This window comes from Alexandromys fortis, unplaced genomic scaffold (genome assembly GCF_014885135.2).
Source record: "Alexandromys fortis isolate MF-2015 unplaced genomic scaffold, M_Fortis_MF-2015_v1.1 scaffold_102, whole genome shotgun sequence".
Classification (NCBI taxonomy): domain Eukaryota; kingdom Metazoa; phylum Chordata; class Mammalia; order Rodentia; family Cricetidae; genus Alexandromys; species Alexandromys fortis.
Genome location: NW_026067984.1, coordinates 5,942,066 through 5,959,054, shown reverse-complemented (window position 1 = coordinate 5,959,054; position 16,989 = coordinate 5,942,066). Strand labels below are relative to the sequence as shown.

At 42.3% G+C, this 16,989-nt stretch overlaps 1 long non-coding RNA gene and 1 other non-coding gene across 2 annotated transcripts; both read right to left on the bottom strand.

Annotated features, from left to right (window-relative positions):
• Positions 1-465: 465 nt before the first annotated feature.
• Positions 466-11,512, bottom strand: LOC126511602 (uncharacterized). The gene is made up of 4 exons (XR_007594749.1): positions 11,238-11,512; positions 9,266-9,472; positions 8,673-9,039; positions 466-711 (listed from the first exon to the last, which is right to left on the bottom strand). It is a non-coding gene; the product is annotated as an uncharacterized lncRNA (long non-coding RNA).
• LOC126511619 (U6 spliceosomal RNA) lies at positions 6,579-6,684 on the bottom strand. The gene has a single exon (XR_007594755.1). It is a non-coding gene; the product is annotated as a U6 spliceosomal RNA (small nuclear RNA).
• Positions 11,513-16,989: the final 5,477 nt, after the last annotated feature.

Below are 16,989 nucleotides of genomic sequence, written 5' to 3'. Positions count from 1 at the left end.
CACCACCCAGCTCCAATAAAGAGTTTTAAGAAAGGTAATGGCTTAACCAGAGTTAGAGATGGGAGCTGACCAAATACAGAGGGTACAGAGAAAACTAAGGGTCCATAACCTGGGGGCTGAGGTGGGTTGAACTAAGATACAGAAAAAAATACTCATTTATTTTTTTACTCATATCTAACTGAAATTTAAGATGGCCTGTAAGTATGAGTGCAGTAGGTAAATCCCAATATTAACACTATCTGGGCTGAGAATATAACCTAGTGATAAACTGCTTGCCTCACACGCATAAGCAGGAGGAGAAGGAAGCAGGAAGAGAAATGAAAAAAATCCTCATTGTGGCAAAAGAGAAATAGAATAAATTCAAGTCCAGCATAGTGGCTCATTCCGATCATCTTTTTTTTAAAATATTTATTTATTTATTATGTATACAATATTCTGTCTGTGTATATGCCTGAAGGCCAGAAAAGGGCACCAGACCTCATTACAGATGGTTGTGAGCCACCATGTGGTTGCTGGGAATCGAACTCAGGACCTTTGGAAGAGCAGGCAATGCTCTTAACCGCTGAGCCATCTCTCCAGCCCCATTCCGATCATCTTAACCTTAATTCAAGTCCAGCATAGGGGCTCATTCCGATCATCTTAGCCTTTCAGAGGGCGAGAGACAGAAGGGTACAAAATTCCATGCCAACCTGTGCTACATAGTCAGACTACCTGAAAAACAAAACAAATAATATGATTTCATGATCATTAAAAATCAAAATATCCAGTGCATTCCAGTAATCATAGATACTTAAAAAAAACTGTCCGTATTGCTATTGTGAAATTATGGTAGTTATTTTTTAAAGTTATTTTTTGTTCTTTTTTTTTGTATTTTGTCTGCATGTATATATTCATACTGCATGCATGCCTGATTGAGGGCGCCTGACTCTGGGATTAGAGTTACAGACAGTGTGAGCCACCTCGTGGGTACTAGGAACTGAACCCAGTTCCCCAGTTCCTCTTCAACAGCAAAAGTGCTCTTATCCTCTGACACAATCCTGCAGCCCCGAAGTCATGGGAGTTAATACACCTACTCCAGACCTTATCACTGATGTGTAGATAAATGTTTGCACGCACGCATCGCACTTGGTTTTATGTATTCTGATAATGCCGCAATAACTGCGTTCCTACTTTACTCATTTAAAAACATTATTCTAAGGTGGCTTCATGGGCTTTAGCACGGGGACCAGAGTAGGCTCAAAAGTCTCTTCTCAACCTGCAGTTGAGTATCTGTGGCTTTGCTAAGGCAGTGGATCTCAGCTTCAGCCCTAATTCTTTTCTCCACCCTTACCTAACTCCTCCACACCTTACCCCAGGACCCCTTGAGCCTCCTCTACCACTTCCCCAGGCTATCCCCCACTCCTGTAGAGCCCAGGCCCTGGAATGCTTTGGGAAACACTCTACCCTTGGGCTACAACCCCAACAGCAAGTGTCTTTTTTCTCTATTTCCATGGCAGCCTGCTTTTACCCCCAAAATAATACTTACCACCTGGCTCCAACATCCTACAATTTAGCATTAGAGGTTTTAAATATCACAAGTAGTCCTGAAACTCCAGGACATGTAGTAATTTGCCAGTCCATTGAGGCATGAAATAGAATTGCTACTTCTGGGACTGGAGCCAGTGAGCCGGTGAGAAGCCTGACTACCCAGGACCCACATTGCAACATGGTGTTTTTTCATGCTGGCAGCAAAGCTAAGAAATGTGTATATGAACCCCATTTTACAGATGAAGAAATGTGTATATGAACCCCATTTTACAGATGAAGAAATGTGTATATGAACCCCATTTTACAGATGAAGAAATGTGTATATGAGCCCCATTTTACAGATGAAGAACTGATGAGAATACAAATTGGGGATTAAAGGGCCAAGAGTTTTTTAAAATATTTATTTATTTATTATGCATACAATATTCTGTCTGTGTGTATGTCTGCAGGCCAGAAGAGGGCACCTCGTTACAGATGGTTGTGAGCCACCACGTGGTTGCCGGGAATTGAACTCAGGACCTTTGGAAGACCAGGCAATGCTCTTAACCACCGAGCCATCTCTCCAGCCCCAGGGCCCAGAGATTTTAATTGACTGTTGCATTATTTGTGACCCAACCATCATGGAGGTAAAGACAGTCTTTAATCTTAGAACCACAGGGCCATAGGACCAGGCAGTAGGTAGGTGCTAAGTAAATCCTTTCCTGGTTCATGAGAAGACTGCTAAGAATTCTGCTTTCACTTTCTGAGAAGGAATCTCCCGAGGTCATGACCTTAAAGTGTTTCCCCTTGAACTCCCAGCTTCTAGAGCAGCACCCAGATCATACAAGTAAAGTACTTAGCTATCTCATTCCATGGCAATTTTTTTTTTTTAATGCAGGATGGCATTACTAACCCAGACTGGCCTCAAACTCCATCTTCCTGCCTGAACCTCCCAAATTCTTGGAATACAGATTTGATTTATGATAGCTGGCATTACGCTTTAGGTTTTCTATGAAGGCCTCAGAATAGGAAAACAGTATACAGAAATACAAATACAGCCAGTTATACTCATTATTCACAATTGTTTTCAGCTTTTAACTTTTAAAATAACTTGACCAACAGCTGCCATGATTATTATAGGAAGTCTTGGCTTTTATATATTATGAGAAGGGAAATCTATATTTTCTTAGGGTGTTGATCATAACTAAAGTATGACTGGAACACATATTTAAGTAAAATTCTGCTTAATTACATTCTCCCTGTTAAAATAAAGTAAAATAATATTCAGTTCCTTAATTATTTCAGATGAATACTTTATTCCATAGATTGTAAAATTGAAGCAAAGATAAATACAATCGGAGAATATTTTTCCGTATGTTTTATATAATTAAATGTCTTGCTTTGTAGCCCTGGCTAGTCTGGTACTGACTACATAGACCTTATTGGCCTCCCAAGTACTAAGATTACAGGCACAAATCACTACTCCCAGTTTGAGAAAAAAAACTTTTAATGTAGCCCTGGCTGTTGTGGACTCACTCTGTAGACAGGCTGGCCTCAACTCAGAGAGATCTGTCTGCTTCTGCCTCCTGGATGCTAAAGGCATCAGATCCAGAAGCCCATAAGAAAGATAAAGGAGGGGTTGGAGAGATGGCTCAGAGGTTAAGAGCATTGCCTGCTCTTCTAAAGGTCCTGAGTTCAATTCCCAGCAACCACATGGTGGCTCACAACCATCTGTAATGAGGTCTGGTGCCCTCTTCTGGCCTTCAGGTATACACAGAGACAGAATATTGTATACATAATAAATAAATAAATATTTTAAAAAAAAAAGATAAAGGAGCTGAAATAAAACTTAAGGCCCAAAAATCAAAGCAGAAAATTCCCCAAATCTACAGGGAAAAAATAGACATCCAAATACAAGAGACATTGGGAACACTGAATAGACGTGATCAAAGAAGAATCTCTCTGTAACTTATTATAGTCAAAATGTCAAAATGCAAAGAAATTATATTAAAAGCTGTAAGGGAAAAATACCAAGTCACGTACAAAGGTAGAAATGTCAGAATAACATCAGGTATCTTGTCAGCAACTCTAAAACCTAAGAAAGCATGGATGATATATCTCCAGCCTGAAAGTAACAACTGCCAACCAAGATCACCAAATCTCATAAAGCCACATTTTAAATTTTATAGGGAAATCATAGATCAATACAAGCACAAAGTAAGGGAATTCATTACCACTAAGCATTGCAGAATATCGTATTTAAGGGTGTAATGTGCACAGAAAAAGAACTTTCAGGCACAAAAGAATAGGAAAGAATACATGTGTAGAGGTACAGAGAGCAGAGCTAGGACTCCATTATGTCAGCACAGTCAACCAACAAATCCTTAATACTAATGGAGAAGAAAGCAAAACCAAACAATAATCCAAACAACCAGAAAAACAACCACATTATGGGAATTAGTAAAGACTTCACAAAAATAATCTTGAAAATAAGTGGCCTCAATCCACCAACAAAGAGACACAGACTGACTGACTAGAACTGAAAATTATATCCTATCCTCTGTTGTCTCTAAAAAACATATATCACTGGTTTAAAACAAACAACTCCACAGACTAAAAGTTAATGGAAAACATTCTATCAAGCAAATAAAAACCCAAAACAAGCTGATATATCTATTCTGACATCTGAGAAGAGTTTTCAACCAAAAAGAAGAGATGAAAAAGACCATTTCAAGTTTTTTGAGTTGTTTGTTTGTTTGTTTGAGACAGGGTTTCCCTGTATAACAGTCCTTGCTCTCCTGGAACTACTTTATAGACCAGGCTGGCCTTGAACTCACAGAGTTCCACCTGCCTCTGCCTCCCAAGTGCTGGGATTAAAGATGTGTGCCACCACACCTGGCTAAATCCACTACATGTTAATAAAGGAAAATTTTATCAAGAAGATATAGCAATTGCAAACATACCCCTAATTAGCATAGATGCAAAAATGCTCAACAAATTTTTTTGCAAATCAAACTCCAGAAGAAATTAAGCAATACATACACCCTGACCAAGTAGGTTTCATTACAGGGATGCAAGTTTGGTTCAACATATGCAAATCAATATGCATTTTTATAAATTTGAGAGCAGAGATCACATGAACATCATAATCAACACAGAAAGGCTCTCAACATCTCTTTTTTTGGGGGGGGCAGTTTTCGAGACAGGGTTTCTCTGTAGCTTTGGAGCCTGTCCTGGAACTCCCTTTGTAGACCAGGCTGGCCTCGAACTCACAGAGATCCGCCTGCCTTTGCCTCCCGAGTGCTGGGATTAAAGGCATGTGCCACCACTGCCCGGCCTCAACATCTCTTCAAAATGAAAAGCCTCAAAGAACTAGGAATTAAGTTATCTACTAAACTAAGCATGCCAAAAGCACACCTGTTCACCATTTTAAAACTGTGAGCTTATGCTCTTGACCTTCATATAAGCACACCTAGAAATGTGTCTACTATCTTTCTTTCTTGAACCTTACAGTGAACTTGCTGAAAAATGTCTTTAACCGTTCCTGCTCAGGAATGACCCCAGCCATAAAGTATTTTCCTGTGTGGGTGTGTTTTGGTTTTCTGGATAAAATCTCCATGCTCCCTTTGTTCAAAGAGGGCATTGTTTTGGAAATAACTCCTTGCGGGCACTTGCCTGCTGCAGGTCTTTCTCTAGTCTTTGATGTCTTGGCCATACTTGTTTTGGCATTACATGAACCACGATGCAGACTCAGTGTGGGATTACAGGGTGACCTGAGAGCGCTGCAGACTGGCTTAGTGGTCAAGAGCAAAGATGCTCTTTCAGAAGATGCAGGTCTCAGCACCCACGTGGCAGCCTGCAACATCTGTTGTAACTCAAGTTCCAGGGGACCAGACATCCTCTATTGTCCTCTGCAGGCACCAGACATGAAAGTGGTACTAGACACACATGTAGAAACATAAATAAAATATGCACAAAATAATTTTGTTTTAGAAAAATTTTAAGAATGTTGCAGGTGAGATGAGAGAAGCAGTGAAGCAAGTCACAGAAGGCCTTGTAGGCTCTTCTGAGGGAGTTCAGTGGGAAGTCACTGGATGGCCTTGTGCGCCTCCCAAGGCGGGCACCACATTTTCCCATACCCTATTTCTTGAGACAGGGTCTATCACCAAACCCTGAGCTTGCTAGTTTAGTTTATTTGTCTAGCAAGCAAACCCCATAGGGAATCTCCCTGTCTCCTCACTGGAGCTGAAATTATAGGCACACACACTGCTGCAGCAGGTGTTTCTTTATGGAAGTGTGTTGTGAAAATGAACTCACACCCTCCTGTTTGCACAACACCAAGCAAGCTATCTCTCCAGCCTTGGAAATGTGTCGATTCTATAAAGTGAGTTTAGATTTTTTTTAAATATTTATTTATTATGTATACAATATTCTGTCTGTATGTCTGCAGGCTAGAAGAGGGCACCAGACCTCATTACAGATGGTTGTGAGCCACCATGTGGTTGCCGGGAATAGAACTCAGGACCTTTGGAAGAGCAGGCAATGCTCTTAACCACTGAGCCATCTCTCCAGCCCCGCGAGTTTAGATTTTAAGATTACAGAATTCTAGGATGACAAGATGACCCAATAGGTAAACACACTATGTCTGCCTGCTTGTGTTGTTTATTATTTTTTAGTTTTATGTGTATGGCTGTTTTGACTACACTTATATCTGTGTACCATTTATGTTTCTGATGCCCACAGAGACTAGAAGAAGCATTGGAAACCCCTGGAATGGGAATTACAGATATTTGTGAGCCGCCATGTAGATGCTAGGAATCAAACTGAGATCCTCTATAAAGCAGTCAGTGAGCATTAACCATTGGGCTGGGACTTTAGCACATATTACCAAACCGAGCTGAGATCCTAAATGCACATTTTAACTTACACATTAATTTGAATATAAACTAAGTAATTAACAAGCACCTATACTACATATTCATATGATGCAAGATTACATAAATGTTAACTTTGCAAAAATGTAGCTATATTATTCAATCAATACCTACTATTTTCACACATACCACCCTCATAAAAATAAAGAACGCTTTATGCTTTTGCATGTTATTTTAGCACAGGGACCACGCTAATCTCTATATCGTTCCAATTTTAGTATATGTGCTCTCCCTTCGTATGAACTGCTTCATGCATCCAGGCAAGCGCACTACCACTGAGCAGCAACTCCAGGCCTAAAGGACCTTCTTCTTACCCTAATGTGCCCATCCTCCGTGTTCAGTGAAGCTTGAGACTTTTCAGGGCTCTCTTTCTACTTCTGTGATTCACAGCCGTGACATTCCTAACGACACTAATTAAGGAACTGTGAAAAATTCATAGATGACAAATTTAACAGGAAGCCAAAGCTCCTGAAATCTCTCACTTTTTAATCCTTCTGTGAGGCAGAGGCGGAGATTCACACCTTCTGGACAGAGCTTATACCTGGCTGCTTTTTCGTCTCTGATGGTTTGGGGAGCAAATTGAAAAGAACATAAAGACGATTTCTTTTTTTTTCCTTTTTTTTTGCATTCCACCCCCAGCCACGGCAGCAGCTGAGCTGTGCCTTAATTGTACCCTTCACCTCGAAGATGTTACAGATGTCTAGAGGTAGTTATTATTGCAACACAGAGAACACTAAGGAAGCATAAACCATGGTGAGATGTTTGAAAAAGCAGAATGTGAATTCAGATATGGTTTGCCATTGCTGACTGTTGTAATTTATGCTTTGTTTTATTTATTGAGTCAGGGTCTGTCTCAATATATAGTGAAAGCTTGCTTGGAACTGTCAAGATTTCTGCCTCGGTTTCCCCTGTGCTGGAATTACAGGTGTGCATGACCACACCCAGATATTGTTTTTTTTTGTATATATTCCTCCCCAGTATTCTGAAGATATTTCTAGAACCAATTTTGTTACTATAATAAAATAGAGTAGAGATATAATATTTCATTTTAATATTAATTTTATGTTTATGTGCCTGAGTACATGTGCACCATATGCATGCAGAAACTCAGGTTGTCTTTTTACTTTCTTGGTATCTTTGGAAGCACAAAATCAAAATTTTTGTCTTGGGGGGGGATTATAAATTTCTCATTGTTTTTCACAAAAGATTAAACAACTTTTAATAATAAAACAGGTTTGTTTGGTTTTTTTGCTTTGTTTGTTTTTTCAAGGCAGGGTTTCTCTGTAGCTTTAAATCCTGTCCTGGAACTAGGTCTTGTAGACCAGGCTGGCCTTGAACTCACAGAGACCCACCTGCCTGTGCCTCCAGAGTGTCGGGATTAAAGGCGTGTGCCACCACCACCAGGCAACAGTTGTTTAAGTCCCTTGGGAATCCAGGCATGGTGACTCATGCCTATGATCCCTGTATTTTAGAAGCTGAAGCAGAAGTATTGCCATGAATTCAAGGCAGCCAGGGCTATATAATAAGCTCTAGGCGGCAGACCAAGACCCCTGAGGAGTGAGACCTTTTTCTCAAAACAAAATTATTGTGGCTGGAGAGATGGCTCTGTGATCAAGAGCACGGTCTGCTCTTCCAGAGGACCTGGGTTGGAGTCCCAGCATCCATATAAGTGGCTCACACTTTGTAACTCCAGGTCTTTAGGGAATTCAGCACCCTATTCTGGTCTCCACAGGCACTGCAGGTGTGTGGTGTGCAGCCATCAGGCAGGCAAAACACCCGTACGTATAAAATAAAGGGAAGAAAGCAAATTAATGAAATAAATGAAAAAATTTAAATCCTTGGGGACATGAAAACTAGGTAATGTTTCCTAATTTACACTGAACAGTTTCATAGAATTCTATAGCAAACAGGAAAGTAATTTAGAAGTACATTCCAAGGAAAATAAGAAAAAAAATTGTTAAGTAATTAAAAGGCAAAGCACTTAATGGGTAGAAAATTAACTTTCATATAGTTGCTATGTAAGAATAAAAAAAACATGCGATTTATTTTTACTTCTACACATACCTGTAAGTGCATATAAAGCAGATAGTTAGAGGCTATTACACGAAACACAGCTGAAGGAAAATCTGTCTCAATGAGCTGAGAGGGACTGAAAGGAAACCAGGGTTGATTGCTCGGGTTAATGGGCTGGCGTCCAGAAATGACGAATGGCTACATTAAAGAAGTTATTACCTTTATATGTTGAATGATTGCCGGTGATGTTTTAAATAATAAGTGTGGCTCTTGAAATAAAGCTTCCTGATTAATTCCTCATTCTCTTTGAAATCCTTGGTAGTTAAAACTGACTCCAATATAACTCTGGAACTTTCAAGGAAGTTCATGGGAGCGCACCGAGTTAGCAGTTTATAAATTTTCTTTATTTCACAGAGGAAAACAGGCACAGGAACTGGTTACCTCTTCTGTGGTCGTCCTGATGAAAATCTCCTGGGTTTGTTTCCTCTTTGTAAATAAATACACTCCACCATACTTACAGGAACAGCGCAGATACTTAAAGGAGAAACAGTTCCTGGTGGGCAGGGAAGGCTGAAATTTGAGAGGGCTGGAAGGAAAGGTTGGGTCAGTAAGACAAGCAAGAAGAGAAATATGGGGTCAGAAAGCTATTCAAGCAGTCTTCTTAAAAGAATTCAGAACTTAAGCAGAATTAAACAGCCTGCTTAAGCCTCGGGACCTCACACAGGCCTAGCAGTCCTGTCACTCAGCGACACCCTCCACCCACCTGCTAGTTTTTATGTGCTTAAGGAAAGAATTACATTCTCAAACCTCACCTGGGCCTGCAACGGGGGACATGAAGAGATGACAAGAGCGCTTGACATAAAGTGATCGTAACAAGATGCCAGGGGCTGAATACTGTAGAGTGCTTGTAAATTTGAAGCTATGTGTATTCTTCAGAGATCCCTCTAACTGTCCTGGATGAGTTGAAGAAAATATTTTACCGGCATCTAGGGAAGCCGTGTGCTGGACACTGTCCATCGCTGTGGCAGGATCCCCAAGAAAACAATAGAAGAGGGAGACATGTTTATTTCGGCTCACAGGCTCAGAGATCTGTGACCGGCTGGCTCTACTGCTTGTAAGCTTGCAGCAAGGCAAAATGTCATGTCGGACAGGACAGTCGTAGTGGGAGAAGGATGCTCTGCTCAGGGTGGAGAGGAAGTAGGATATAACCCCCACTACCTGCCTCCACTTCCACTAAGTAGGTGCTACTTCCTAACTTCCTCCAACTCAGTAGCCCCTTTATGATTTGCAAACTCATTATGACCCACAAACTGGGGACCGAGGCTTTAAGAGTCTTGGGTGTGTGGGGGAGGAGAAGGGGGGGATTCAAGCCATAGCAACTAACCAAAAACACTAACGTGCAGCAGATCGGCGAGAGTATTTCAGTTGTGAACACTTAATAAAACTCATCCCCATGAATCATGTTCACAAACAATAAGGACATTTACTATGCTCCCAGACAAGGAAGTTCAGGGCTAGGGCAGGGTTGACTGTTGTTATTAACAAAGAAACAAAAGCGAGAGGGGTCTTCTATCCTTCCGGTGTGCCATAGTGGGTCATCTGCCTCCCTCGGACAGTGGGGAAGTACTGGTAACTCTTGACATGCAGAGAAAGAAGACCCTTGCGTGAATGAGGAAGTCCTTTTAAGAACCCCACAAGACTGGTCACATGTTTATTTGGAAGCCAATTACTGGTCCCAGGATGGAATGTCCTGGATTGGCTGTGCAAATCATATTGTTATGGAGAAGAATGAAAGCCATTGTGTCTTCCCTTAAGAGTTAATCCAGTTGGGCAGGTCCTTGACCTGCTGAAGGGATCACCCCTAGGATGGCCATGCTAAAGAGGAAGGGGGAAATAATTATTCTCTTAAAGGAACAGTGTCCTTTTCCTCGCCAGAATTCCCTCGCCCAGCACACCCTCTTACAGGGTCACAGACATAACTTTTCTTCTCTCTATCTCTGTTCTCAACATGCTTTCTCAAAACACTTTGAATTTCCTTACTCAAGCCCCTTACCTGCCATGTGACTGCCTGCCCCATGCAGCTCTTGCTCATACTAATTTAACTCAGGTGGCATGCTTCTCTCTCTCTCTTCTGCCCACGATTTTTCTTTTAAATTCAAACAAAAATTGTCCTCAAACTTCTGTTTGAGTATATTCTTAAATTATTTTATTAACTATATTAGGACCCCCAAGAGGGGACCCTGATTTCCTGCTATCGTCTGCTGAGGATACAGGGAACACCACAAAACTTTACGTGTGGGATAAATAGTAGAGACTCAACCATATTTAGTAAGGACTGTAACAGGGCAAGACAGTTCCTCCATCTTGTGTTTCTGGTGAGGCTATAGACTCCTGGTTGGCAGCCTTCACAGCCATATGTTAATTGTGCCGTGATTTCAGTTGATGAGAGACTTCAGTCAAACTCCAGACAGAGAATCCCCTTTTCCCTCACATGTCCTGGTAATTTTTCTCTATACTGCCTCACTTGGACACCCATTAACTACACTTCATGACTCACTAATGTGGCTAAGTTTCGGTTTCGAGAGCACAGCAGCCTTCTGAGACAAAAGATAAGGGACACCTGGCTCCCTCAGCACCAAGTGCACTGACTGCCCAGCCCCCAGCTGGCCTGTCCTGAGTCCTCCCTCCCCAGTGGGAGTTGCAGTCACTGCTGTTGCCCACAGGCCGGCCTCAAGGGGACACTCCCTCCTAGTAACCTTTGGTACAAGATGGAGAGATCCTTACCTTCACTCCCTGGGGCACAGTTAAGTCAGCCCGAAATATTTAAATAAGCTTTCCCAAAAGGCCCCGTGGTAAAAGAGGGAAGGGAGCCAAAGAAACCTGAGCCAGCTGCTCTTCTGTGAAGACAAACCTCATTCATCCTGAGTTGGTGCCTGAGCCTGTCTACCTCTGAGCTGTGAGGTCACCTTTTCTTTTCCTTCCAGGAATGAAATGAAGTCTTACAGCAGAGCTGAGGGACTCCCAGTCCTTGACTTTCGGGTTAAGTCCCCTCTTCTCTGGTACTGATCCCCTTCACTGGTTCAATCTCTAGTAGAGGCTGTCACGCCCCACCTCAGAAGTGTGACCTTTCTGTTCCTTTCTTTCTTTCTTTCTTTCTTTCTTTCTTTCTTTCTTTCTTTCTTTCTTTCTTTCTTTCTTTCTTCCTTCCTTCCTTCCTTCCTTCCTTCCTTCCTTCCTTTCTTTCTTTCTTTCTTTCTTTCTTTCTTTCTCTTTTTTCTTTTCTTTTTGGTTTTTCGAGACAGGGTTTCTCTGTAACTTTGGAGCCTGTCCTGGAATTAGCTCTTGTAGACCAGGTTGGCCTAGAACTCACAGAGATCCACCTGCCTCTGCCTCCTGAGTGCTGGGGCTAAAGGCGTGCTCCACCCCTGTTCAGCACAAGCTTACTGTTCTTAAAAGAGATATACATTTTTTAAAAAAAAGTTTTTTGTGACTCTCCAACAGACTAATAATTACTTTTAAGTTTCTAGAAAGTTAATAGCTTACACTAGCCGTTCTGTGTGAAGACAAGGCTTAAATACAGCAGAGATGTGATCAGGACAGAAAAAAAACACTCTATGTTAGAGTTTTGATTGTTATGACAAAACACCGTGACCAAAAAGCAAGCTGGGGAGGAAAGGGTTACAGTTGTTTGGCTTACACTTCAGCATCACTGAAGGAAGTCAGGGCAGGAACTCAAAGGGGCAGAATCCCAGAGGCAGGAGCTGGTACAGGGGCCATGGAGAGGAGCTGCTTACAGACTTGTTTCCTTGCTCAGCCTGCTTTCTTAGAGAACCCAGGTCACAGCCCAGAGATGGCACCACTCACCATGGGCTGGACCCTCCCCCATGGATCACTGAGAAAATGCCTTACAGCTGGATCTCCTGGATCTCGTGGATTTCCTCAGCTGAGGCTCCTCCCTCTGATGACTCTAGCTCTTTTGTCTGTTTCAAATTGTGCAGCAGTAAATATTTGTGAACGAATCTGTGTTTGAATATCCCCATTTTCTTTTTTCACCTGCAGGTGAAGGCACAAAGCGTTAAGGAAAGGATTCTTTTAAAAAGGGTTAGAAATGGCCATGAGTTTGAGGGGCTTTATATAATTTTAACTTTTAATGAAAATATATTTTTTCATACAATATATTCTGATCACAGTTCCCCTCCCTCAACTCCTCCGAACTCTCCTACCTCCCCACCTTCCCAAATCTATACAGTCTATTTCTCTGTTCTCTCTCTCTCTCTCTCTCTCTCTCTCTCTCTCTCTCTCTCTCTCGTTTTCTTTCACTCTTTTTACTCCTTTGTGTTGCGACAGGGTTTCTCTGTGCAGTCCTGGCTGTTCCGCAACTCGCTTTGTGGACGAGGCTGGCCTTGAACTCAGAGATCCACCAGCCTCTGCCTCCCAAATTCTGGGATTAAAGGCTGTGCCACTACTGCCGGCTTTTTTTTTTTTTTTTTTTACTCATTTACTCTTTGCTCTTTTGGCTTGGGGGGGGGGCGACACACAGCTCCCAAATAAATCACACACGGTATTCTTTCTTATAAATGCCTGCACTCAGTTTGGCTTGTTGCTAGCCAGCTTCTCTTTACTTACTTTATCTTGTCTATCTTTTGCCTCTGGGCTTTTACCTTTCTCTATTTCTGTATACCTTTCATTATTTCTTACTTCATGTCTGTCTGTGTAGCTGGGTGGCTGTTCCCTGATATCCTCCACTCCTTGTTCTACCCTGCTCCTTCTTCCTCTCTTCGCCCAGATTTTTCCTTCTATTTATTCTGTCTGCCAGCCCCACCTTTTGTTCCTCCTGCCTCACTACTGGCTGTTCAGCGCTTTGTTAGATCATCAGGTGTTTTAGACAGGCAAAGAATCACAGCTTCACAGAGTTAAGCAAATGCAACATAAAAGAATGCAACACAGCAGGGCAGTGGTGGCGCACGCCTTTAATCCCAGCAGCACTCGGGAGGCAGAGGCAGTGGGATCTTTGTGAGATCGAGGCCAGCTGTGGTCTACAAGAGCTAGTTCCAGGACAGGCTCCAAAACTAGACAAACCAAAATGAAAAGAGAGAGAGAGAGAGAGAGAGAGAGAGAGAGAGAGAGAGAGAGAGAGAGAGAGAGAGAGAGAGAGAGAGAGAGAGACAGGCAGCAGGGCCACAGTGGTACATGCCGTTAATCAAAGAGCTCTAACTCAGAGATCTGACTGCCTCTGGCCTCTCAACATTAAAAAGAAAGTGAAAAGTTATGATTTCTCAGCAATTCAGGAGACCAGGCAGACTAATGAAGCTCCACCGCCATGGCTCTGTAACTGGCTGCCCAGAGAGCAAGGGCGTGGAAAGGAAAGCACAATATCTCACTAAAGAAATTCTGTCCATTCTCTGTAGCGTGGTTTAGGGCGGCTCCTCCTTCCTGAGGGGTGGACCCTTACCGGCCAAACTGGAATATTAGGTCTCCACCCAGGCTGGAGATTCCATTCTCTTGACCGAAAGAGAATAGTTTTCCCTTGTGAGCCTCTGCTGCTACTGTGACCATAAATCACCGAGGAGATGGACCGAGATTGGGGAATAGAAATAACCCTTTCTACCACGACCGTCTAGAACTCCGGTTCCTTGGCTGAAAGGGTTGACATCAGGACTGGAGTCTCAGTCCCGCCCTCACACAGAGCCTCCAGGAAGGGCGCTCATTTAGGGTTAGATAAGAAACCAGAGCTCCCCTCTGCCCAGAGAAGCAAGACATTTCGGAACTTTTGCTTTTTTGGTGGGTTCCTTCCAGTTTTGACCTCCTGTTCTCATTATTATTTTAACATCATTTTTTTTGATTGCTATTGCTAATATATAGTAGATATTTTTAGAATTGTTCTTGTATCCTGCAACCTGGCTGTACTATATTTGTATCCTTGTTGATTTTTTTATTCTTGTTTATTTTATTTTATTTGAGACAAAGTTTCTTTGTCCTAAAACTTGCTCTGTAGACCAGGCCTCTGTCTCATGAGTGCTGGGATTAAAGGCAAGCGCCACCACTGCCCGTTGTTGATGTTTTAATGTTTATAGGTGTCTTGCCTGCATGTATGTCTGTGCACCACATGTGTGCCTGGTGCCCCAAAAGGCCAAGAGGGTGCCACATTTATGAAACTAGAGTTACAGACAGTTGTGAGCTGCTATGTGGGTAGTGAAAATTGAACCCTGGTCCTCTGAAAGAGCAGCTGGTGCTCTTAACCACTGAACCATCTCTCTAGCCAGCCCACCTTCCTTATTTTTTAACCAGTAAGTTTCTTTCAAGTATTGGCTTTTATTAGAGAAAACACTTTATATTATTTCGTTAAAATTTTATGAATTAAGCTGGGTGATGGTGTATACCTTTAATCCCAGAGGCAGGTAGATCTCCGTGAGTTCTAGGCCAGCTTGATCTACAGATTGAGTTCCAGGACAGCCAAGGTACATAGAGAAGGCCTGTCTCAAAAAAGCAAAACAAACAAACAAACAAATAAATATGTATGTATGTGTATGGGTGTTTTGTCTATATGTAAATCTGTGCACTATATGTATGCCTGGACCCATAGGGGCCAGAAGATGGTTTTGGACCCCCTGGTACTAGAGTTACAGATGATTGTGAACCGCCATGTGGGTGCTGCAATGGAACCTGGGTCCTTTGGCAGCCAATGTTCTTACCCTCAGAGCCATAAATAATAAAGCTCCTCTTCCTTTATTTCTTCTGGCTTTTGCTTGATTCGTTTTCTCCTTGATCACTGTGCCACCTGTAGTAACATTTTCTGTTATCACATCTGTTCCGTTTCATCGGATAATATAAAGTCACTCCTTGGTGTTTATTGTTTGTTGGGTTTTTCTAGTTTTTGAGAGGATCATTTTACTAGAGCAGGTTGGTCTCCAAGTCGTGATGTTCCTAAGTCAGTCTTTGGATGGCTGAGATCACATGTGTGTGTGGTCATGCCCAGAACTCCCACTTCTTCCTTTTAGGACTGGATCTCCCTGCCTAGGCTGGTTGAATTGGCAACCGTCAAGATTTTCATTTCTTTTTTTTTTATATAGTTTTTATTGCGCTATATATTTTTCTCTGCTTCCCTCCCTTCTTCCCCCATCCCCTTCTTTCTCCCATGGTCCCCATGCTCCCAATTTATTCAGGAGATCTTGTCTTCTTCTACTTCTCATGTAGATTAGATAGTTCTTGTTTTCTGTATATAGGTATGTGGCTTGACTCCTCTTACTTTCCGTAGAAGTAACCTGTGTTATTACAAATCTATGCTCTTTCTCCCCTACCCCATGCTCTTTCTACAGCTCTTTATTTTCTGTGTTTTATATTATGATGCTTTGACATAGAAACACTTTCCTTGCTGGGACCAAATGCCCCTGTGAACTTAGCCATAGCAAAGAATCAGCATGCCTTAACACGCAAAGTAATCCCAGCACTTGGGAGGCAGAGGCAGGCGGATCTCTGTGAGTTCGAGACCAACCTGGTCTACAAGAGCTAGTTCCCGGACAGGCTCCAAAACCACAGAGAAACCCTGTCTCGAAAAAAAAAAAAAATTCTCCCAAAGCTTCTCTTGTTGGTGCTCCACAGCTGGGTCACCTAGTCTGGCACTGGTTTATTGGGTGGCAGCCAGTGGGCTCCTTTCTGAACCCTGTGAGGGTAGCAAATACTGATGATTTCTTGGGCCTCCGAGGCTTGTCTTGTGACTCTCCCAAATGTCCATCACACCGAAGAACACTGGACAGAGAAGCTCACTGGAAGACTGCTCACCTGGTCTGGGCTTGATCTCCAATATCGCCTACATCGATAAATCAATAAGAGCACACTGAATACCGAGTCTGAATGACAAATGCAGGTTTCCCCCAGGCTCTCAGAACAGGCACCCGACGTTAGCAGCTCCAGAAAAATGTAATCTTTGTGCTTAAACGCTTGGCTCCTAGCTCGACTTCTCCCACAGTGTGGTTTGGGGCAAATCACAAAACCACGGAGTCTTCTTTCCTCCTTTGACTCCAGAGGACTCGAAGAGATTAAGTGAGATCATGTAAATGATTTTCCTATTAGCTCAAGACTTCGTCCATGCTAACTTCCTTTCCTTTTGACAAAATATAAGAAAAACACCTACTTTTTTGATACTGTATTTTCAGTATAACGATTGGAGGCTTAACTATTTAAAACAGTTTCTATTTTAACAATTACCAGGAAGGAGAAATGCAGAAACAGCCCTGGGGGGGGGGGGATAGAAAACTGAGGTTATGTGGTGTTTCAGGAAGGAGAAATTCTGTCCGCACTCATTTTCAAGGTGTTCAGAGTTGGTAGTTTAAATGCTACCCTACCTTCTACTGATACTGAGTGACTCTGGCAATAAACAATTCTGAAAACAGAATTAAGTCAACCATCCTGGATGCTAGTGTAGGACTGACAAGAGGTGTTGGTCCGTGTGTTTCCCACGATCCTTTGCGATGGGCGGGGGATTGTTATTTCCATTTCACAGGGACCAAAAAGTCAGGGATCGAGTGGCTTGCCTGTG